A 24,214-nucleotide genomic window follows, 5' to 3' on the forward strand; every position below is an offset into this window, starting at 1 on the left:
GGACTAACTTGTGTTTCTCCTTTTTATTTTATGTTTTCTAAAGGAAATATACCCTTTGCACTGTTATATATGAGTGAGTGTGAGGAGTCTAGTGAATTTTAGTGTGCTTGTGTATTTTCATCTTGTCACCACGACATCAGTTTCACCTTTTCCACCCATGGCATAAAACCCATCAGTTGAGGATAGCTCAGAACAAGGAATAAAAATAGTACACACACTCTGGAAAAAATGTAGCTGTTGATCTTGAGCTAAAGATTACTCTCAGTACAATTTCATTGGTGAGGTTGAAAAATCACCCAACAGTTGCAATATAGAGGTTTTTTAGCTCTTGACCTAAGTTTCGATATTTCTAAAAATGTCTTTTTCAGAAGGAGTGGTCCTTATTACATCACATGATGGTACATTAGATTTGATAAAGCCGAGCGGCTCTTGTCATATATAAGAAACTGACAAGAGCCGCTCGTCTTCATCTAATCTAATGTACCATCAAGTGATGTAACAAGTCCCACTCCTAAAGAAGACATTTTTGGAAACATCGAAACCTATGTCAAGGGATGATAACCCTTTGTTTTACAGCTGGTTGGCAGATTTTTCAACCTCTTCAGATTTACACAGTTGCTGTTTCGCAGCCATGTTTAAGAGTTTGAATTTCATTGGCCTCCATTTGGAAGATGATGAGTAGATAACGTCATGTGGTAGTGAATCCCCAAAATGTCATGCATGCCATTGGATAATTATAGTCGATCCCTTTTACGCTGCATGAAGGAAGGAAGGTTGGGTTTAAAGTCCCATCGACATGGAGGAATTAGTGACAGAGCGCAAGCTCGGATTGTGTCAAGTGTGGGGAAGGAAATCGCCTGTGCCCTTTCAAAGGCACCATCCCGTCAGTTTCCTGGAGCGATTTACGGAAATCACAGATAACCTAAATTTGGATGGCTGGGTGCGGGTTTTAACTGTCGTCCTCCCAAATGCGAGTCCAGTGTGGTAACCACTGTGCCATTTCGCTCAATAAACGGTACATGTTAAGTGCAGACAATATTCACCTCTGCCAATTGTTGCACAGCAAGTTACTTCTTTTTGTCCCTTTTTTTAATTATTGTGAGAGGGAACTACAGTATTTTCTGCAGCCTTGGTAGTACTGCAAAAACCTAAAAAACTCAAAAATGAAGCACAGAGCGTATATGCGAAACTGCACAAACGTATATTAGCTTTTGCAGTACCACCTGAAAATGGTGCAAAGGCAGAAACTGCAATTGTGAAGTAAATAACATCTACAGTCAAAGGTGGATATGATGTTCTTTAAAAATTTAACTTTGAAGGCGCCGAAAGCTGCCCTCCTGGGTAGATGGGGGACATAGAAAGTACTGAGTCCCATCTCAGCACAGCGGGTGCCTCAGGGGAGGTCTGTGAGCTGAAAAACTGTTTTTCCGACACACTGCGAGAATTTATTTTCTGAAAGATAACATCTACAGCCTAGACCTCATAATGGGAGAGCGAGGAATCGGCCATTTTTTTATAGCCACAACACAAAAGATTGGTCGGTCAATATTCTTGTAATATATACTCTGAGTACCTCACTGTAATCGTTCCTGCATAAGGTGTGCTTTACCTCACATGCATATATGTAAGCCTTTTGATTGGCCAGAGCTAAAAACCTGTCGTGGGGTGGAAGAGATTTTTCTCCTTTCCTCCTTGTGCCACAGCATCGGTGGTTAACAATGATAATATGCACAAGGGTACGAGTTTGTAAACCTTATTTATAAATTTATTATTGGTCAGAACTCGCGCCGGCCGGAGTGGCCGAGCGGTTCTAGGCGCTACAGTCTGGAACAGCGCGACCGCTACGGTCGCAGTCCTGCCTCGGGCGTGGATGTGTGTGATGTCCTTAGCTTAGTTAGGTTTAGTAGTTCTAAGTTCTAGGGGACTGATGACTTCAGAAGTTAAGTCCCATAGTACTCAGAACCATTTGAACCACCTGACCTACCTCGAAGGAAAAGATATACTGACCCACAGTCTGCACCGATTCAGAACTCGTAACGTCTGCTAAATAGGCTGATGAGATTCCTACTGAGAACGAGGCAAGTTTCGGAGACTTAAGTCAGAAAACATCTACTGCATGGACTCCTAAGAGTGTACACTTACTGCATGGACACGGAAAAGAAGACACTTGCTACTAGGGATGTCTCCATCTTAGGGTAAGGTACAGAAGTCGAGCTGGACTCAGAATTTCTAGCGCTTACTGTTGCTGTCTTCCACACTGACACCGTATATGAGTCGTAAGAATGAGCCAGCGGTGCTATCACTGAACTGAAGGGACGTGGCGCTAGTTAACTTACATCAAGGATTAACCTGCATAGTTTTAAAGTTCGCAGCAAGGTAGTTGCTTCCATCATGATCCTAAGCGATTCTATTGGTGTTCTTAATTGCTTTTCCGCGTAGTTTCACATTATGCTTTCACGTGTCCACCCATCTGTCCCAAGGCTGTATTTGCTAATTACAATCTTTTGTCCATTCACTAATTGTTTTCAGGATCAGGTCTGTGAATAATTATTTTGTTTGATGTGCCAAAAAAATTTCTTATAGGAGCAGATATATACGCGTTATCCGGCGACCTTATTGAGATAAGAATTTTCAGTTTATTCAGAATGATCTATCAGGGCCATGACGCAGCGCTGCTGACGTCCAAATTCACCAGTTTAAATTCACTCTCATTATTGAAAGGTTATAAGTGAGCGACAATTCTATTGAGAGATTAGTCACATTGTATTATTCCTAGGTTACGGAATAATAAACTGTTGGAAGGTTACGCTGAATGTGAATGAAATAAATAATTATATATATTTTACTGTTGGAAGGTTACAGAATTTTTATGGGGAGGTTACACTTAATGTGAATATTATTCATATTATTTTATTGTGGGGAGGTTACACCTGTCGGCAACCGGGCAGGATCGTATTTTTGTGAATTTCTGAGAAGTAGTCAGTTATATATCTGCTCTTAATTACTTAATTTTAAATGTAGTTTGCATCTGGCGCAACGCATTTACTAACTTGTCACTCTTTCTTTCACAGATCATCGGCAATTTATTGTTTTTGTTGTAATTGTATTTGTTCCATTTTTCCTTTGACTTTGTTTGATTTTGTGCTTAATTTTGATTTGTGAAAATGCCGCGAAAAACTGTTAACAGTACATCGCGATGTGCAATGAGTGAAAAAGCCGACTCGAATAATTTGACCGATAATACTAGAGACACTCAGTGTAATAGTGATAATCCTCTAATTACAGATAATCAGTGCGTACCGACCACTAGTAATAATTGTAATCCTAATGATGGACCAACTAATTCAATTATGTTCACACTAAATTTAACGACAATTGATGACGCGGCACGTTCCGTTACAATGAACGCTGCCCGGTTTGACACACCTGATTTGCAAAATTTACGCAGCGAACAGATAATTGTTTCAAATGAAGGTGAACAATGTACACAAAACACAAATTTATTTAATTCCGATGTAGTGACCAACAGGGCACATCCGATTAGCAAACCTTTTCATGAATCAGACAATGACGAAATGGTTACACGAAACGTGACACATGCAGACACACCATCACACAGCACAGAAAATAGAGTCGCTAACTTTGGGTTGGATCAAGTTATGGCATTATTACTAGAACTCAATTAAAAATACGACAACCAGAACAAACAAATTAATGAAAAACAAGACAACAACTTCAAACAACTTAATGAAAATCTTAAACAGTTGAATGATAAAAAAGGCAACCTTAATGAACAGAACAAACAACTTAGTGAACAGATTACAGCCGTTACCGTGCAATATCACGATACTAAAGAACAATTACGTGAGGAAATTAAGGCTTGTGCTAGGAACAGTAGTGAAGAAATTAGATCTGTTGCACAAGAATTAAGTAATACACATGCAGCGACAACGAAATTACTTAGAGATGAAATTAGTGCAGTCGCTAAACAATATTCTGAAAACGCAACACGGTTACGCGACGAGTTTAAACTAATGTCATCAGAACTTTCACGCACACTGGATGCGAAAGTAGATACGAAATTTGAACAACAAAACAGCCAAATTGACGAACGTTTTAATCACCACCTACAAAACAGTGAAACGCGTTACCGTAAATTTATACAGGAACAGAACAAAGTAAAGAAACAAGTCATGGAAACAATTACTGCACAGAGACAGGAAGATAAGCGTAAATTGTTTACGAAAGCAAAAACATACGTAGACAACAACATTGCTGCAGTATCAGACGAAATCAATACTATCAAACAGTTGAACACCGAATTGCATGATGAAATCTCTGATCTTAAAACAAAAACAGACACACAAACAGTAGACTTTCAGACAGTGACCAGAAGACTTGAACAATTGGAATTAATACAGGATCCCGATGCCATTAAAGCAGACGTTAAGAAATTGAACAAAATCACCCGTAAAATCCAAAAACAAATCAATGTTTGTGACACTAAAAATGACGATCAGGTAAAAGCACTGACTGAAAAATTTGATGAATTGGCCAGTCGTATTGGCGTTATAGAAAATAACAATGATACCAAATCAAACGATACGTCACCAATTTCTTTCAATCAAACACCCGAATTCCAATATTTACAGCAGATAGTGAGATAAGTTCGTCCAATAATACATTGCGTAGAAAAGTGTCGTCTTTACAGCAAGAAGTGACAGAAATGAAAAATGTTTCAGCCTCTAACACGTCACAGCATACGCCTCATTGTGAACATTTGTCACATTCACACAGCCAGTGCTAATTTAGGTATTTTACAGAGTGTACGTGACTTAGAATCCGAAAACTCACAGACAAACAGATTATCATACAATCCTGAACTTGCTCAGACAGACAGAGACGATAATTTTGATTATAAGCACTTTCTATCTGTGAGAAAATTGAAGGTATTTAAGAATGACAGAACACAGATTCACCCCTTGGATTGGATACAACAATTTAGCTTTGTTTTTCCACCAACTTGGCCCGTAACACACAAACTTGAATTTATTTTGCAGTTTTTTGGAAGGCGAACCGGCAACTCGTATGAGACCGATCGCGAGACAATGTTATTCGGTAGAAGAATTTCAGAATGCTTTTCTGTCAGCTTATTGGTCGAAGACAACAGAGCGCGGCATCAAGGATCAATTAATTAGCTTACCGAATTATGAGAACTCAAGCTTTCCCACTGTCACGCAATTTTTTTAACACATGGTCCAACAAAACCAATACTTAAGTGAGCCATACAGTGAATCTGCACTTATCCAGTTATGTATTTCTAAATTGCCACGATCGTTAAGAGTATCACTTTTAACAGGACACCAGAAAGAAAATATTTTTCATGAACCACTTACCTCACAAAAATCTTCGTTACTCGAACTACTGCAATACAGCGAGCGCCACTACTGCCAGCTAAATAAAAGATTCTAAGTACTGAAGGCACTAACTACTGATAGGCATAGTCAGCAAATGAAAGATTTTGATAGAGAACAAACAATGCATTTACCTTAATAATGTTCAAAAGTCATAATATGTATATATATATATATATCAGTTCATGATATCCAGTATTACAAATTTACTATTTCTGGCGGACACACGTCCAGATCGTCCGCTCTTAAAATTCTGCCATCTCTCTCCTCACATCCACCACTGATAGCGGCTCACCTCCAACTGCCCAACGCTACGCGCTGTTCACGTACACCTGCCCAACACTACAATAGCGAATATTCCAACAATGCAAACCACCCACAGACTTCACACAGCACACTCAGTGATTTTCATATAGAGCGCTACGTGGAGTTACCAACATAGAAACCTAAACAGCTCTATGTAAGTAGGCTTCTGGCATTCCACGCCCCGACTCGTAGAACGTTATCCTTTCGTTAATTATTCAGTCTTTTTCTCATGGTCCCCTCCCAGAGATCCGAATGGGGGACTATTCCGGAATCTTTTGCCAATGGAGACATCATCATGACACTTATTCAATTACAGGCCACATGTCCTGCGGATACATGTTACGTGTCTTTAATGCAGTGGTTTCCATTGCCTTCTGCATCCTCATGGCGTTGATCAATGCTGATTCTTCCGCCTTAGGGGCAGTTTCCTACCCTTAGGACAAGTGAGTGCTCTGAACATCTGTCTTCTCCTCCGCCCCCTTTGACAAGACCGTTAGCGGAATGAGGGTGACTTCTTATGCCGGAAGTTTTCGGCCGCCAATGCTGATTATTATCAAAATATAAGCAGCGGCGGGATTCGAACCCGGGACCAAAGACATTTTGATTATGAATCAAAGACGCTAGCCGTCATTTAAAAAAAAAAAAAAAAAAAAAAAAAAAGCTGCAGGAGCAGGATGACGGGTAGGGCCGGGGTCGACACCCAAGGCCTGGCCATCCGCCGGCCGGTGTGGCCGAGTGGTTCTAGGCGCTACAGTCTGGAGCCGAGCGACCGCTAAGGTCGCAGGTTCGAATCCTGCCTCGGGCATGGATGTCTGTGATGTCTTTAGGGTAGTTAGGTTTAATTGGTTCTAAGTTCTAGGCGACTCATGACCTCAGAAGTTAAGTCGCATAGCGCTCAGAGCCATTTGAACCATTTTGAACCTGGCTATCCCGTCACCATACCCACGCAACGTATTCTAGGATCGAAGGATCAGGGAGAGAATTTAGCGGGTTTTTCTGTTATTTTATTTATTTACTTATTAATTGTTATTTTATTTTATTTTGAGTTCCATCTATTCAGGCCGTAGTGAATCAATACGCTCCAGGATTCTTCTTCAGGTTCAGCTTCTCATAGCCGGAACGCCCCATTGAGCAGGAGGAACCGCAAATAATGAACCTAAATAATTAGCGAAGGGGGTCCTATACTGTGTCGACATCAGTAGGGACCAAAAGTCGAGTGTGCATTTGCGGGCATAACGAAATATGTAGCAAAGTGCCATGCCTTTTAGCCAGTTGACGGCGTTCGCCCTGGTCAGTGGAAAGAATACACCGTCGGGGCGCAATATATCATCATGGGTGCTGGAATTCGGCAATCGCCGCAAGAGTAACGCCAGCATGCGCTGCGTGAGTAGGCAGCACTCGCTGGTCGCGGCACAAGTCAGGCGATGTGCATCAGAATCAACGACTGAGTATTTCCGACATACGGGGTCGTCCGTCAGATTAATGGAATGTAGCCTCTGATGAGTAGCGAACTTCCCGTTCACAACCACGTACCACAATGAACGCACCGTCGTAGGTAGAAAAGGCTGGTGTACTGCTCGCCACACAACGTTCCAGCCAACTTCGTGATGTCTGTGTGTGACTGTATTGACAGGCTGCTGCTGCTGATAAAGGCGACAATAGTTTTTCGTACTGAGCATCCGTGTCGGCGGAAGGCCAGATCTTAAGTAGCTGAGGTCAATCAAGAATTCTCTGATGTGGGCGAGTGCCGGTGAAATGTGTCCTACAGAAACCGGGGGATGCAGAGAGTGTGGTGCCACTTCAGCTATCTGGGTGCCCGTCATATTGGTCTGGGCAGAGGTCAACGTGCGACGCTTATTGTTGAGATAAAGCGATCGCGCATGGTTATAGACATGAACTAAACTGATACCGTCGCCCGCTGCGGCAGCATCAATGTGGCATCGGACTTTAAAAACAAGACCGTCGCTCACGAAATGTCCTTATACTGCTTGAAATATTTCCGTCAAGGGAAGGACATGTGCAAAATAGTGGAGTTTGAAGAGAAGATAGGTGCTGATGTAATGTATTCGTAGGAGCGCAACTTGTTGGCTTGTATCAGAGCACGTGTCTGGTGTAGTAGCCGGCGGTACGCAGCCGCCGCCGTTCGGCAAACATTGCTATAGAACTGCACTCCTGAACATTTGAGTACGGGCACCTTGTCAAATGGCACCGCCGTTGCGTGGGGAAGCACCCCTCCGACATCCATATATTTTGTCTTCTTCACGTTGATGACGATCCCAGCGACCGCTCCGTACTGGCGTAGCCACTGAAGCGCCATGTGCATTTCATCCTGTGATCTGGCCAGAAACACCACATCATCGGCGAATGCATCATAACTAAAGGTCACGTCCCGTATGTGATTGTCTGCTAATCGCCTCCGTAAACCATGCAAAGCTGGTTCAAGCGCTGCCGCAAATGATGTACCCGACGAGGGGCATCCTTGTCGCACTGACCGTCCAACATCAATGTGACCAGACTGGTAACCGTTCACCATCATGCGGGAATGCGCTCCGTGGATCAGTGGAATCACCACCTGTGCAGACTCTGAAGAGAGCTGTTTGCATTCCAAAACTGCGCTTAGGAAGCCTTGGTCGACGTGGTCGAATGCGTGGACAAAATCGACAGCAACAAGGGCGCCTCGTATTTTGCAGGCCGCCGTCAAAACAATTACGTCGCGGTATGCTCCTAACGCTGTATGAATGTTGCTGACACCACCTAAACATGTCTGATCGGTGCGGATTGCTTTGCTGATAGCGGTGTGGAGACGAGCGTGGAGGATGCGACCGAAGATCTTGTAGTCGATGTTGAGGAGTGTGCGTGGGTGAAAGTCCTGCCACCTACACCCACCATTCGGTTTCGGTACTGGGATCAAGCTGCCGTCTGTGAATTCTGTGGGGACAGTGAAATAGGGCGGATCACTTCTTGAAACATTTGGAGTCACTTATCGCTCATAAGGTCATAAAAAGTGCGGTAAAATTCCAGGGGTAAGCCGCCCGGGCCTGGCGATTTGTTCGATGCTGCACGTGCCATGGCCGATGTCAGCTCATCGGATATGATGGGCAACAGCAGAGTATCATCGGGTGCCACGTCCGCAGGGGCGGGAAAATCGTGCAGCAGCACGTCATAATCACGTATTTTTCGCGGATCTTCCCTGTACAAGGTCCCATAGTGTCGGGCGAACGTGTTGACTATGTCCGTGTACGTCACTGAGCGACCGCCTGCCTCTGTGTTTATCGCCGTAATGAGCTGAAGTTTGCGGTGGCGCCTCTCGCGCACAATGTGATGGACTGACACCGTTTCGTTGTGGATGTAGTCTTGCACTTGCGCCCGGATGCGTACGCCTACTAACTGCTCTGCCCTGGTGCGAAGTAAACGAGCTTTGATGCGTTGTACGAACATCTGAAGTTCGGGAGACGGCGGTTGCGTCGCCAGCTCACATGACGCTGTATGGTAAAATTCCGACGTCGTCCTTTGCCAGCTCGATCTGTCACACCCGTAGGCCATCAGGGTCTTGCGGACTGCAGGTTTGACACATCCCAGCCACCACAGCAACGTGGAAGCGTACATGGGCACGCGTCTGAAACAACGACGCCACGTCTCAGTAACTGCTTGCCGACAAGCTTCCTCGCGAAGGAGGGTGACGTTCCGCATCCACGGGCCTCTGCTGCGTCTGGTGAGTTGCCAGAGTAAGGTGATAGTGCAGATATACGCGATATGACCCGTGAAGGCCGTTGGCCAGAGTTCTGCATCACGGGTTGCTGTGCGGAGGCCACGCGAGACGTGTATCCGGTCCAGACGACTGGCAGAGTGGCCGGTAAAATCCGTATATCCGCGGAGGTTCCCATGACGTGTCTTGGCGCGCGAGGTCACGCACCAGTGCTTGTTGAGCCGGGCATGGGACATAACGCGTTATCGGGTCCTCGGGCAGCAGAATACGGTTAAATCTCCGCCCTCTATGTACTGGTCCATATTTCCTTGCAAAAGTGGGGCGACCTCCTCCAAATAGAAGATGTATCTGTCACCACGGTGTGAGCTACCGGAGGGCACACAAACGATAACGAGGCGGACTGCGCCAAGTGTGAGAGCGATGCCTCGCGCGTTCGACATGTGTGTCACGTCCGTCGCTTCCATGCCATCTCGGAAATAAGACGCCCGTTCGTCCTGCGCCGTCACCAGATGGTAGGCTGCAGGTGGTGTAGCCATACAGGTCTAAACGTAGCTAGGGACGGAACTCCTGGAGAAGGGCAATGTCCGAGTCTGCCGCTCTGATCATGTTGCGTAACATGAGGGTCTTGACAGTGGAGTGGACGCCATTGACATTCACTGTTCGCACACATTAAGAGACATATTAAGTGGTGGATACAATGTAGGGGTGCAAGCTCATAGTAAGCTCGCACACCACACAGCCATCCGGCCGCATGACGTGCCTTACTGTGCCATATGATCCCCTGACTGGCAGGGCCCTCCGGGTTAAATGTCAGCCATGAGCTTCGCAGGAGTTATCGATGTGTGCTGTGCAGCCTCCATGTCGTCCGCCCAATCAACAACAGAGAATTGGAAGGTAGGTGGTGGTTGGCCACTTTCACAGGAGCCCACGTTTTGGGAGTCGACCCGATGCACCTCGTTTTCAGGTCCACCAGGTGAAGGAGAGTGTTCCTTATCGTCAGGTGCCTTCTGGTGAATGAGGCCACTGGAATCCGTTGCAAATGTAGACGCGGAAACCGAGTTGATCTCTTCCACCAATCTCACATCCCTGTCCCGTTCTTTAGCTGATAATCCCCTCTCCTTGTGTCGCTTGGGTGATTTTTTGCTTGCGGGTCCGAGACTCGACATCCACTGGATGGCAGGACACGGTCTCGGTCATTGGAAATCCCAATGTCCTATACCGACAGTGACGGTGGCTGGGTGCCCCCGACGCCGCGGTGGGCAGAGGCTGTAGGAACCTCTGCATCGTTTCGCTACGGTGGCGTCGTCGTCGGTGCCGACTCTCCAGCGGAGCTTGCAGCGACTTGAGGTGGTATCAGGTTTTGATCGTCGGTCACATCATGCGGTTCTATGTGTATGACGTCTCGAAGAAAGCCTTCAATTTCGTGGGCCTTCGGTCTCGTATACTATGCGTTGAACGTCAGTCTGATTGTGGCTTGTCGATATGATAACGCCATGGCAGGTCTTTTTTTTTAAGTATGAGTGGCTTTTTGGCGTCGACAAAAGCTTCACATTTCAAATGAGCACCTACGACTGGAACTCGTGAACTAATCTTGTTGATGGTGTGATAACGTCCTCAACGGCAAGCAACCAGTCATAGCACTCTTTGTTATTGTGTGCTTGTTGGATGGTCTTCCAAAGTTTATGATTGCTTGTGGGGCTTGCAAGAAGTTCCATCTGAGAAAAACATTATGACAACTATAGTTTCGAGGGGCAGTGTCCTGCCATGATAATTATTCTTGCAATACATGTTCCTGTCGGGGGAACGTATTTCCCTCTCGTGACTTGCAACAAAGTCAGTTTTGTATCATAGACCAAAATCTTCTACAGCAGCCGAAAATTAGCATTTGATATTACAGACCCGTCTAATGAAATAAAAGAAGGTAATAAACTGAAATATCAAATAAAAATAGAAGTGATTAACATGTTGTGAACTGATGCTCGCCACAGGCTATTTTGTTTACATCTCTGCTTTCACTCGTCACGTTTGGGCGAATGGAAATAAGATGTACACAATATACTGTCGGAGTATTTTCAATATATCTAATGATAATACGAGGGTCGTTCAATAAGTAATGCCCCACATTTTTTTCACAGAACATATTTATTGTTAAGAATCAGAATTTGATGACAATACACATCAACATGTCTTGTCCATGTCTTATTTTTCTACTTAGTCTCTATGGCCGTACGGCAACGTTGTTGGAAGAGCATTTATTCCCTGCTGGTAAAAGCACCTGTTCTGTACGCGTAGCCATATTTTCACTGCATGACTGACACTCTCGTCATCTTCAAAGTGTGTTCCCCGTAGATAATCTTTAAGCGGCCCAAAGATATGGAAGTCCAGCGGTGTCTGGTCTGGACTGTAGGGTGGATGAAGCAATGATGTCCAAACCAATTTGGCGATGTGATCCGGGGTTCTCAGACTTGTGTGTGGGCGTGCATTATCCTGCTTGAGCAAGATTTCTGCTCGATTCTTGTCCTATCGAACACGTGGGAAACGGTTATTCAGTTTATTCAGAGTCTTCACCTCCTGGCATGAAATCCACGAGAATAATGCCATCACAGTCCCAGAAGACAGTCACCATGACATTTTCGGCTGAGGTGTTTGTCTTGAATTCCTTCTTTTGTGGTGACCGACGATGATGCCACTCGATGGACTGTCTTTTTGTTTCCGGCGCAAAGTTGTGCACCTAGATTTCGTCCCCTGTAACGATCCGTAACAGAAAGGCCTCTCCGTCGGTCCCAAAACGCTTCAACAATTCAGATGAAATGGTCTTTCTTTGAATCTTGTGGTCTGCTGTGAGCATTCGTGGAACCAATTGTGAGCACCTCTTTGAATATCCTAGAGTCCCATCATTGCAGACGAACCTCCAGTGCTGACCGACAACTATAGAGCCAATTGCCGAGTTGTGATGCGCCGGTCGGCACGAATAATGACATCCGTGCTATTCAGCATGTCTGGAGCAGTGGCTGTCACAGTCCCAAGCGTGACTGATTATGGAGCTCTGTTTCTGCATTTTTTGAAGCTATATCTTTCTTTACCCATACCCCAACTGTACTGCTATAAACTGCAGCATCGCCATACATTGCAAACAAACATTTATGGATGTTCAGTAACAGCTCGCTGCTTGTAACGTGAGTAGAATGTAGACGCCGTTCTAACGCTGTACTGCGGATCTGCCATCTGGCAGAAAGGATTGGAACTTCGCCGGCGCACAGAACAAACATCTAATGTGAATCACCTATGTATATTAATGGCTTTTTAGAAAAAATATGGGCCGTTGCTTATTGAACGACCCTCGTATATAGATATTCGTTACTGTTTTAGTTATTTATTTCACTCAACGTTTGCTTCGTGTTTAAAATTGTTACTTTACGTTTTAAATTCATTCCTTTTTTTGGTTTTTAGTTTACTGTTTCACGCACTTATATTTTATTAATTGAAAATAATGTTTTCCTAGACAATGCACATAAAATTAACGAAATTTCTTCACAGAATATACACGACGGAGAACACTATATAAAAGAGAATTCAGCCGGATTCCAAATTATCGGAGGTGATCCTCTGAATATCCTGATTTGTATCAAGTATATTTTAGTACATTGGTAAATATTGGTAAAGAGAATTAGTTACGTAGCAGCGACTGTAGCTTCATTATATTGTTTCGCAAATGAAGGCTGACATCTTCATCATTGAACAGAACTTGATCAACAGAACTAGATCTGAAAATTTTCTCACAAAGTTTTTCGAATGTTGGAAGCCATTACATTCCTTGGCTGTAGTTTTTGCGATCGATCCCTTTGGGATCACCAGACAGTTGTTTATTATTTTTTAATCTGACCAGCCGGCTTTTCAGAGTTTTAAGGGAAGCCGGAACGATGAAAATGACCAAATTAATGTTTTTCGTTTTTTTCATTATAAAATTATTTGGAGATTTCTGAATAAAACAAATCAAGTTTCACTCTTCTAAGTGAATTCCAAGTGTGCTTTTTTATCGCTGCAATGTTGACGCGCCGCTGGCTGCAAGCAGGGTATCTTTGCGGAATTATACAGTATTTTGTTTCCAATGTTGTATGGGTTTCTCTCTGTGACAAGTGACTGTTCATATCGGTAAACGTAAACGCCATACCGTGTGTGTTGACTTGTGGAGTTTGCTTTATGTTGTTTAGCTGTTCAATTTTGCATATTTGACGAATTTTGCTCGTACCTGTTGTACGTATTAGGTTTATGGATATCAATGTGCCCCGTTCCAGCAATCGAGTGTTTAAGAAAAGGCACAATGAGTGGAAGAAGAAATCTTTTGTTGTTTTGAAGGGAGATGCTGCTCAGACTGCTTCACCGACTACTCCAAATGAATGTGATAGAACTTCTTCCAGCAATAAACTTTGTGACAGAAAAGAAAAATTTGAAAACTATGAAAGTGACATTAATGATGTGAACGAAATAATTAACGTTTCCGTGCTCTCTAATATTTTGAAACTTAACGTATTATGCCAAGTTTGCAAAGAAAGAGGACTGGACTTGAAAATAACTTCACACATTGGTTCGGCACGTAAAATGTTATTTAAGTGTAACAAATGTGCTGCAGAAGTTTCGTTTTCTAATTCTAGCAGTATTCCTCGTAGTGGTAATAGTGGAAAGAAAGTGTATGATATAAATGTTAGGCTAGTGTGTGGCTAGCGTTGCATTGGCAAGGGCAGAGCTGCAGGGACAATGTTATGTGGAATTATGAACTGGCCAAAACCACCAACCAAGTTTCGATTTTATAATGGTGGGATCTTCTGCTGAAGATATTGCTCAAGCAACAATGAAGAAAGCAGTTGAAGAAGCTGTGGCAGATAACGGGAATTGTAGAGATTTAACTGTTGCTTTAGATGGATCATGGCAACGTAGAGGTCATAAATCTCTAAATGGAGTTGTGACAGCTACCAGAGGAGACAGTTGCAAAGTAATTGATGTTGCTATTCTCTCAAAACATTGTAGATGTAAGAGCAATACCAAGGACGAACATAGTGAAAGTTGTGAAGCACATTTTCACGGCACGAGTGGAGCGATAGAAGTAGAGGGAGTGGAAGCATTTTTTTCCAGATCAGAGGAGTGGCATAATTTATGATACACTATCTCGGAGATGGCGATTCTAAGCGATATAAAGCTGTAGAAGAACTCAAAACTTATGGCAATAAATTTCGCATTAAAAAGCAGGTGTGCACTGAACATGTGCATAGGTGCATGGGGGCTCGCTTACGCAAACTAAAACAGACATTAGGATCCCAGAAGCTTAGTGATGATAAGACCCTTGGACGAAGAGGAAGATTGACAGGTGAAGCAATTGATAGATTGCAGAGGTATTATGGGTGTGGAATTAGGCAAAATACAAGAAGCATTGAGCATATGAGGAGAGCAGTATGGGCATTATTTTTTCATACTGCTTCGACAAATGAGCACCCAAAACATGCACTGTGCCCCACTGGTGATGACTCATGGTGTAAGTACGAATCAGGAAAAGAATATGCCCATAAAAACAGTTTTACAGAAGCTGTAATTGATGTAATTAAGCCCGTATTCAGAGATTTATCACAGCCAAGTTTATTGGAAAAATGTTTACATGGGAAAACACAAAGTCCAAATGAAAGTGTAAGTAATTTAATTTGGATTAGGATTCCCAAAAGAGTGTTTCTACAGATAAAAAAATTGCATTTTGGAGTGTATGATGCAGTGGCAACATACAATGAAGGAAACATTATCAAGTGTGATGTGCTTCACATTTAGGTTTCCAACCAGGACACAACATCATTTCCACAATGCGCCTAATTGATGAAGAAAGACTAAGAGGTGCAGGAAGAAAAGTCAAAGCCTACAACATGCAGCAAAAGGGAAGAAAAGACCAGTGAAAAGGAAACTAGCACTGAAAAGGAAGAGGATGCTGATAATCCATTATATGAGGCATGAATGTATTAAAAAACTTAGGAAGCAATTTCCCATAACTTCAAAATTTTCATCTTTGAGGAACATTTTCTCAAAAGCTGCTAACAGTATATCAATGAAATTTATACATAATATTGTTTACCTCTTTCCCTTCATTTTTATAACAAATTATACAAAAAATATTGTTTAATTCAAGAGTTATAGAAGAAAAAGTGCAAAATGTTAGAGAAAAAAATAAGCATATGTTTTAAAAACTGTAAAACAAAAACCAATAAATATTTCTTAACATGGCATCACAACTTTGTAGATAAATATTCACTGAACATGTAGTCAAAATTTCACAGCAATATGTTTAATGGTTTTAGAAAAAACGTTCCTTCCGTTTGCTAAAATTAACATGGAGGAGATGGATCGTTCCGGCTCCCCTTAAGAGACGCTAGTGGTGAGTTTGGACCGAAGATTCGAGAATCTCTTTTTGAAGCCCCAAATTCCCTTTGTGACAGCATCGAAAACTGGTAAACAAACGTCTGAACAGGTCAAAAGATATTAAAAGATGTTTTCTTTCACAGCGAGAGAGAAACATCTGTGTTATTGTTACGTTATTGCGGTGGGCGGTGTGAAAGAATCGTTTGGAGCATTGAATCTGAGAACAAGGGACTTGTTCATCTAATGATCTCAAATGGCTCGACGACACAGGTGTACACAGCTTTCGATGTTGGAAGAACTTTGAGAGAACACTTGCAGATCTAGTTCTGTTGAATGATTATGACGTCAGTCTCCACTTGAGAAACAATACAATAAAGCTGCAGACATTAGAACATAATCAATTTTCTTCGCCAAGACTTCATTGTATTGAAATATCCTTGTTACAAATCAGGATATTTAGAGGATCGCCTCTGACAGAAATCCTGCTGAATTTTGTTTTGTATTCTCTTCTCCATCGTATATATGATGTGAAGAAATTTCGTTCATTTTTTTATTTATAGTGTAAAAAACATTACGTTTTATGCATTTCATTACAGAGTGTCATTATTAAAGTTATTTTGTATATTAATGATGAGTTACTTGTTACTTTCAACTAACAAAATACACATATGTGAAACACATAAACTATAAAACAAGAAAAGAAAGTGAAAGTAAAGCTTAAATTAACAATTTAAAACATGAAAGAAATAGAAGTAAAATAAATAATTAAAATAGTAATGAGCGTTCAGGTATTTTAGTCAGGCCTAGTGAAAATATTCGGACAACACTGTGTGTAAAGAATATTTTCCAAAAAAGGTGTTTGAGAAACTAGCTTTATTAAACAGAGATATACACTGAAGCGCCAAGGAAACTGGTATAGGCATGCGTATTCAAAAACAGAGATATGTAAACAGGCAGAATACGACGTTGCGGTCGGCAAAGCCTATGTAAGGCAACAAGTGTCTGATCAGTTACTGCTGCTACAAAGGCTAGTTACCAAGATTCATGTGAGTTTGAACGTGGTGTTATAGTCAGCGCACGAGCGATGGAACACAGCATCTCCAAGATAGCGATGAAGTGGGTATTTTCCCGTACGACTATTTCACGAGTGTACCATGAATATCAGGAATCCGGAGAAACATCGTATCTCCGACATCACTAAGGCCGGAAAAAGATCATGCAAGAACGGGACCAACGAAGACTGAAGAGAATCTTTCAACGTGACGGAAGTGCAACCCTTCCGCAAATTGCTGCAGATTTCAATGCTGGGCACCAACAAGTGTCAGCGTGAGAACTACTCAACGAAACATCATCGATATGGGCCTTCGGAGCCGGAGGCCCGCCCGTGTACCATTGATGAGTGCACGACACAAAGCCTTATGCCTCGCCTGGGCCCGTCAACACCGACATTGGACTGTTGATGACTGGATACATGTTGCTTCGTCGAACGAGTCTCGTTTCAAATAGTATCGAGCGGACGGACGTGTACGGCTAGCGAGACAACCTCATCAATCCAAGAAGACTGCATGTCAGCCGGGGAGTGGGGTTGGGAATTGGGTTGTTCGTGGGAGGTGATCGGTCTCATCGGATTAGGGAAGGACGGGAAAGGAAGTCGGCCGTGTCCTTTCAAAGGAACGATCCCGGCATCACGGAAAACCTAAATCAGGATGGCCAGACGCGGGATTGAACTGTCGTTCCCCCGAATACGAGTCCAGTGTGCTAACCACTGAGCCACCTCGGTCAACAGGGGACTGTTCAAGCTGGTGGAGGTTCTGAAATGTCGAGGGGCGTTTGCAGTTGGAGCGGTATGGGGCCCCTGATACGTCTAGATACGACGGTGACAGGTGACACGTACATAAGTATCCTGTCTGATCACCTGCATCCATTCAAGTCCATTGTGCATTGCGATGGACTTGGGCAATTCCATCAGGACAATGCGACACTCCACACGCCCAGAATTGCTGCCGAGTGGCTCCAGGCACATTCTTCTGAGTCCAAACACTTCCGCTGGCCACCAAACTCCCCAGACATCGGTATTACTGAGCGTATCTCCGATGCGTTGCGACGTGCTGTTCAGAAGAGATCTCCAACCCCTAGTACTATCACGGATTTATGGACAGTCCTGCAGGATTCGTGGTGTCAGTTCCCTCCATCACTACTTCTGACATCAGTCGAGTCCATGCCACGTCTTGTTGCGGTCCTTCTGCGCGCTCGCCGGTGCCCTACTCGATAAGAGGAGGGTGTACCAGTTTCTTTGGTTCTTCAGTGTATATGACTTGAAAGGTTCTTTAAGCTATGTTGTAAAAAAAATTTTCATTTTTCAAAATTAGTTAATGGTGGTGGCGTTTTTGAAAAACTTCAAATTGCTACAAAAGCTGATTATACAGTTTTCAAGAACATTAAGTACATATCAACTTCTGCACGACAAACGTTTTTCGAGTGATATCTTTTCCAAGATATTCCATCTAAATCTGGAATGCCCGATTACTTTTCTGGTTATGCTTTATCCTTTAAAAGTGAAACTGGTCACAGACAAGAAAACAGGCATTGCATTATTTCGCCCTCCCTACACACCCGCCAAGTTTCACCAATTTCATTTCTTGAAACTTGGGAATTGTTAACTTATAATCCGTCTTGATTGCAAAATGTTTATGCATGTCACCGATTTCGGTTCATCTAGAACCATCTTCAGATCTGTAACGATAATGATACTAATTTACTATTCCACGAATGCAATCTGTAGATGTCATGGTTAAAATCTGTACTTATCAAAATTAAAAAAGCGAATTGGCGGGAACCACGGAAGCAGACCATGGACGAAAACGAGTCTACACCAGCGCCATAGATATAGAAACCACCCTATGGCATTAGATCGTATAAAAATGATAATTTTACTGTTTTTTTCAATTGTGATAAGTACAGATTTTAACCATGACATCTACAGATTTTAATTAAGTATTTTTGGAGATAAAAGTTAATCACTAAAATCTACTGAATACAGTATGTGCATATGCAATGTAACAAATGTACCAGACTCCACCTGTCGGTAATTGTGTTATAATTAATATAAATGACGTGCATTCTGCCAACCAATTTTATGTGACACAGCATGTGAAAGTTGCTATATGTGGACGGGTTACTCCTGTAACCGAAGTATCAGGTACGTTCTGGTACATTTGATGTTGATTAGATAGGATGAAAAAGATTTGGATTCGTGAAATAGTAAATTAGTATCATTATCGTTACAGATCTGAAGATGGTTCTAGATGAACCGAAACCGGCCATATGAATAAACATTTTGCAATCAAGAAGGATTATAAGTAACTTTGTAAAATCACTGATTGCGGCTGTCCTATGAGACATTATGTCTGTTTTTACAAACACATGGGAATTTTCTATTGTAAGTCACATTCTCTGTGAGTACACATGCGTTTATCACACATTTACACCCTGAAACGTTTTCTCTTTAAGATAGTATGACACTGAAAGCATTTAGCACCTGATTAACAAAGAGTTCGTCTGATAACGAACAAAACTTTCGAAACTGACAATGGCAAAAAACAATAAAATGTGTTAGAGGAAAACGTCACCAACTTAACGACTTGCGGTTGTTTTTATACCGTGGTCGCTGCGAAAAAGCACTCGGTTCTCAGGAGACGCGTCTGCATTTTATCTATTACTCCTTTCTCGGAACGACGCCGCCGAATGAAAGCTAGGAACGTCAACAGCGTCACAGCTAATGAAAGCGCGGCGTCATCGGAAAGACGTTCGGCGACAAACAGCTCAGCTCCTCCACCCCCCACCCCCCAGTCGCGTGGCTGTTTTTGTGCGTCGTTCCGCCGCAAGTCTCTGCGCTGCGTCCCCCCCCCCCCCCCACCCACTCCGTCACCGCCAGCGGCATAGAGCGAGCGGCCGCAGGCAGCCACACAGCCGCGCCAACAACAGCTTGTCGCGCCGAGCGGCGGCGCGGTGCGGTGTTTACGGAAATGCCGGTGTTTGCACTGTCGCCTGTAAAGCGGCCCGTAATAGCGAGCAATTAGGCGGCCGTAAAGCTGCCGGCGAGCCTGTGTTGTGTCCCGGCGAACGATTTCCTCTATTGCCGCCATCAGGGCCAGGTGGCCCGCGGAAATAGAGCAGCCTGCCGCCGCGGGACGCGAATAGACAATCCGGTCGGGACCAGCGGCATCCGCTGTTTAGCCTACGGTCTGGTTCTGGACGCTGACGTTGGTAGAGAGGCGGGAGGGGGGGGGGGGAGGGGAGGGGGCCGGCACACTGGGGTAATGCCAAGAACAAGCAGATGAGTCTCATACCACTTGTAGCGGCCCACTTCTTGTTTTCGCTTTTTCGTCTAATAGGTGAAAGTTTGATTTTATTTTTTACACATTGACTGTCATTGAAGGGCTTTACTTTTATTTAATATTGTCCCGGCTAAGTATCAATTTGATTACTTTTAAAACCCAATGTTAAACGTGGGTCACTACACGTATAGTCTCCCCAAATCTGAGAGAAAAAATCTGTAGTAGCTTTACTACCAATGTTTACAGACAATGATACTTTAACTTTTCGTTCAATTGTTTTAGTTACGAATCGCTAGTTTGTTCTTGGCATAGATCACGTAACCTTAACGTTTATTAATCTAAGTTCAATTAATGTTCAAGACTTGTATTATGTTTCAAATTAACAACATCAGTTTATTGACAAGAATTATTAATAAATAGGTTCACTCATACGATCTCATTCAAGGAAGTTCTTTAATTAGATGTCTAAGTAGGATTCCCGCTAGCATCAGAGATGTTAGATAATATTCTGTCTCTTTCGGTAAATAAGTTATTTCCATTTAATATCCGCAAACTGTCATTAACTATGATCACTAGTCACGTGAAGTTAAAGTTTCTCACTATAAGAATTCAAAGTCCGAATCTGGTTAAAATTCTCAATTCGTTAAAGCGTTTAAATATTCACACGAATTGACATTAAAGCCAAAGAGATTACTATTCACCTTCCCGTTTATCTAATCTGATAAATGTCCAAATTAGAGTCTAGAATTGACAATCCTCAAAAACAATCTCGTCACAATCTATTCTTGATCCCCGTCCCAATTGTTGTTCTCTAAAGCTGTACGTCCTAAATAACTTCCGAACTAGAACAGACTAGAGACTGGAGTATCGTAATTACAACGTATGGATATTTATACTCTAATAAACACTATCTTTCGTGTCCCAGACCTACGTTCTATGACTATAATACTGATTTTCTTACGTATTGGAATAACTAATATTTTAATATTTTCTTCTGTTTTTCTCCCTTCCCATGTTTCTAAAATTTATAATTAAACTTTCCTTTTCTTTTCTTTTGCTTTCTATACTAGATTTTTCCCTCTATTTGTTTTTTATTTATTTTTCGTAATTACTACTTGTGGAGGGACTTGGGTCATTTTGTGAACTGATATTTTAAGGACATGGGAGCTAATTTGGGAGCTATTTTTTGTTTTTTCAACACCGAGAGACGCTGTACGTGTTACACACTGCAAACGGGCGACAAGTCATTTGCTATACAATTTAATAATCGGTTATCGAAGCGAAGTCCGGCGTGATACACGTGACAACAAGCCCTAGCTAACCAAAATTTTATATCAAGTAAGTTCTAATTTTTTAATATTCGAAGCCGAAATCATTTGATGTGAAATAGTTTATTTTGTAATCACTTTCGATAATAACTAGACATTATCCTCAGATTCTCAGATCTACAATGTACGAACAGAATAACGTTAATTTAGTGATCTGCGTGGTGGTACTACAGTGACACCCAGCGAACTATATCATCTGGATAATGAAAACTGCGTACCACCCAGAAATATAATTACACATCAATCTCGTCGACGTACAGGGAACCTGCTTTTGCATCTGCTCTGATTCTTGCTGCTATGAATATATTATATGTATCAAGTTTTATAAACTTGACTGTCCCGAGTGGAGCTGTATTATTATAAATGGAGTATGTTCTCTGTATGTCGAATGTCGACGAGACTTCAAAAATGGTTCAAATGGCTCTAAGCACTATGGGGCTTAACAGCTGAGATCACCAGTCCTCTACACTTAGAACTACTTAATACTAACTAACTTAAGGACATCACACACATCCATGCCCGAGGCAGGATTCGAACCTGCGACCGTAGCATCCGCGTGGTTCCGGACTGAAGCGCCTAGAACCGCTCGGCCACAGCGGCCGGCTCGACAAGACTGATGTGGAATTACATTTCTGGAAGGTATGTAACTTTTATTAGTCGGATAACGTAGGTCCTTGTGTATAACTGTTGTGCGAGTATGCCGATCACTAAATTAAAGTTATTCTACCCGTACATTGTAAATCTGAGCATCTGACGATGATTATTGGCTGAAACTGGTCATGAAATAAATTATTTTACATAAAGGGATCTTGGTTTTTAATATTATAAATTACAACATTAAATCGCGTTAACAACCTGAGTAAATTACACAAATGAATTCCGTCAACTGTTATATGTCAGACATACTTATAACGACAGTAAAATAATGCTGATTTCTTGGTAATTCCATCAAGACTATGGTCTCTTTCAGAAACTGCATCTTTTCTCCTGTAGGAAATAGATAATTCGAATATTGAAAACCACTTTAATAAGTTACTCGATATATCGTTACTAGGAATGCAAAATCTATAGCAAAACGTTAGCCAATATTTCGTTGCCATGAATGGAGGATCTACAGCAACTATATTCCAGCTGTTTTGGGTAATTACAAAATTGTATTACATGTGAACAACGAAAAGGTTTTATATTCAGATTCAATTAAGAGAGATTAGTGATACATATTCAGCAGATGTAGCACGGCAAACGATCACGTTTCACATATATAACTGCGATGAAAGTGCATCTGCTGCATTAATACGGCTAAAATACAAATAATAATATTAAATCCCTCATAACCATGGAAAAATTATAGACTTTCAAAATCTACGGCCTGTTTCGAAATCAGCACGAAAATTTCTTTTAGATGAGGCCGTGTAACCATAAATTCTCAGTCCCTTCAAATTTCGTAGTTTTACTAAGATAGCATATAGGGTTGAGGACATAATGAGGATATAATGCACTCAAGCACGTTAGCTAGCACATTAACACACATTCTAATTCGGAACAGGAAAACTTTTACTTTAAATTAGTCATACTACAAAGGAAATTCGAGCTAGCCATCAGGTAGCTTAGCTTTATTCTTAAATATACACTCCTGGAAATTAAAATAAGAACACCGTGAATTCATTGTCCCAGGAAGGGGAAACTTTATTGACACATTCCTGGGGTCAGATACATCACATGATCACACTGACAGAACCACAGGCACATAGACACAGGCAACAGAGCATGCACAATGTCGGCACTAGTACAGTGTATATCCACCTTTCGCAGCAATGCAGGCTGCTATTCTCCCATGGAGACGATCGTAGAGATGCTGGATGTAGTCCTGTGGAAAGACTTGCCATGCCATTTCCACCTGGCGCCTCAGTTGGACCAGCGTTCGTGCTGGACGTGCAGACCGCGTGAGACGACGCTTCATCCAGTCCCAAACATGCTCAATGGGGGACAGATCCGGAGATCTTGCTGGCCAGGGTAGTTGACTTACACCTTCTAGAGCACGTTGGGTGGCACGGAATACATGCGGACGTGCAGTGTCCTGTTGGAACAGCAAGTTCCCTTGCCGGTCTAGGAATGGTAGAACGATGGGTTCGATGACGGTTTGGATGTACCGTGCACTATTCAGTGTCCCCTCGACGATCACCAGTGGTGTACGGCCAGTGTAGGAGATCGCTCCCCACACCATGATGCCGGGTGTTGGCCCTGTGTGCCTCGGTCGTATGCAGTCCTGATCGTGGCGCTCACCTGCACGGCGCCAAACACGCATACGACCATCATTGGCACCAAGGCAGAAGCGACTTTCATCGGTGAAGACGACACGTCTCCATTCGTCCCTCCATTCACGCCTGTCGCGACATCACTGGAGGCGGGCTGCACGATGTTGGGGCGTGAGCGGAAGACGGCCTAACGGTGTGCGGGACCGCAGCCCAGCTTCATGGAGACGGTTGCGAATGGTCCTCGCCGATACCCCAGGAGCAACAGTGTCCCTAATTTGCTGGGAAGTGGCGGTGCGGTCCCCTACGGCACTGCGTAGGATCCTACGGTCTTGGCGTGCATCCGTGCGTCGCTGCGGTCCGGTCCCAGGTCGACGGGCACGTGCACCTTCCGCCAACCACTGGCGACAACATCGATGTACTGTGAAGACCTCACGCCCCACGTGTTGAGCAATTCGGCGGTACGTCCACCCGGCCT

This window comes from Schistocerca americana, chromosome 5 (assembly GCF_021461395.2).
Source record: "Schistocerca americana isolate TAMUIC-IGC-003095 chromosome 5, iqSchAmer2.1, whole genome shotgun sequence".
Classification (NCBI taxonomy): domain Eukaryota; kingdom Metazoa; phylum Arthropoda; class Insecta; order Orthoptera; family Acrididae; genus Schistocerca; species Schistocerca americana.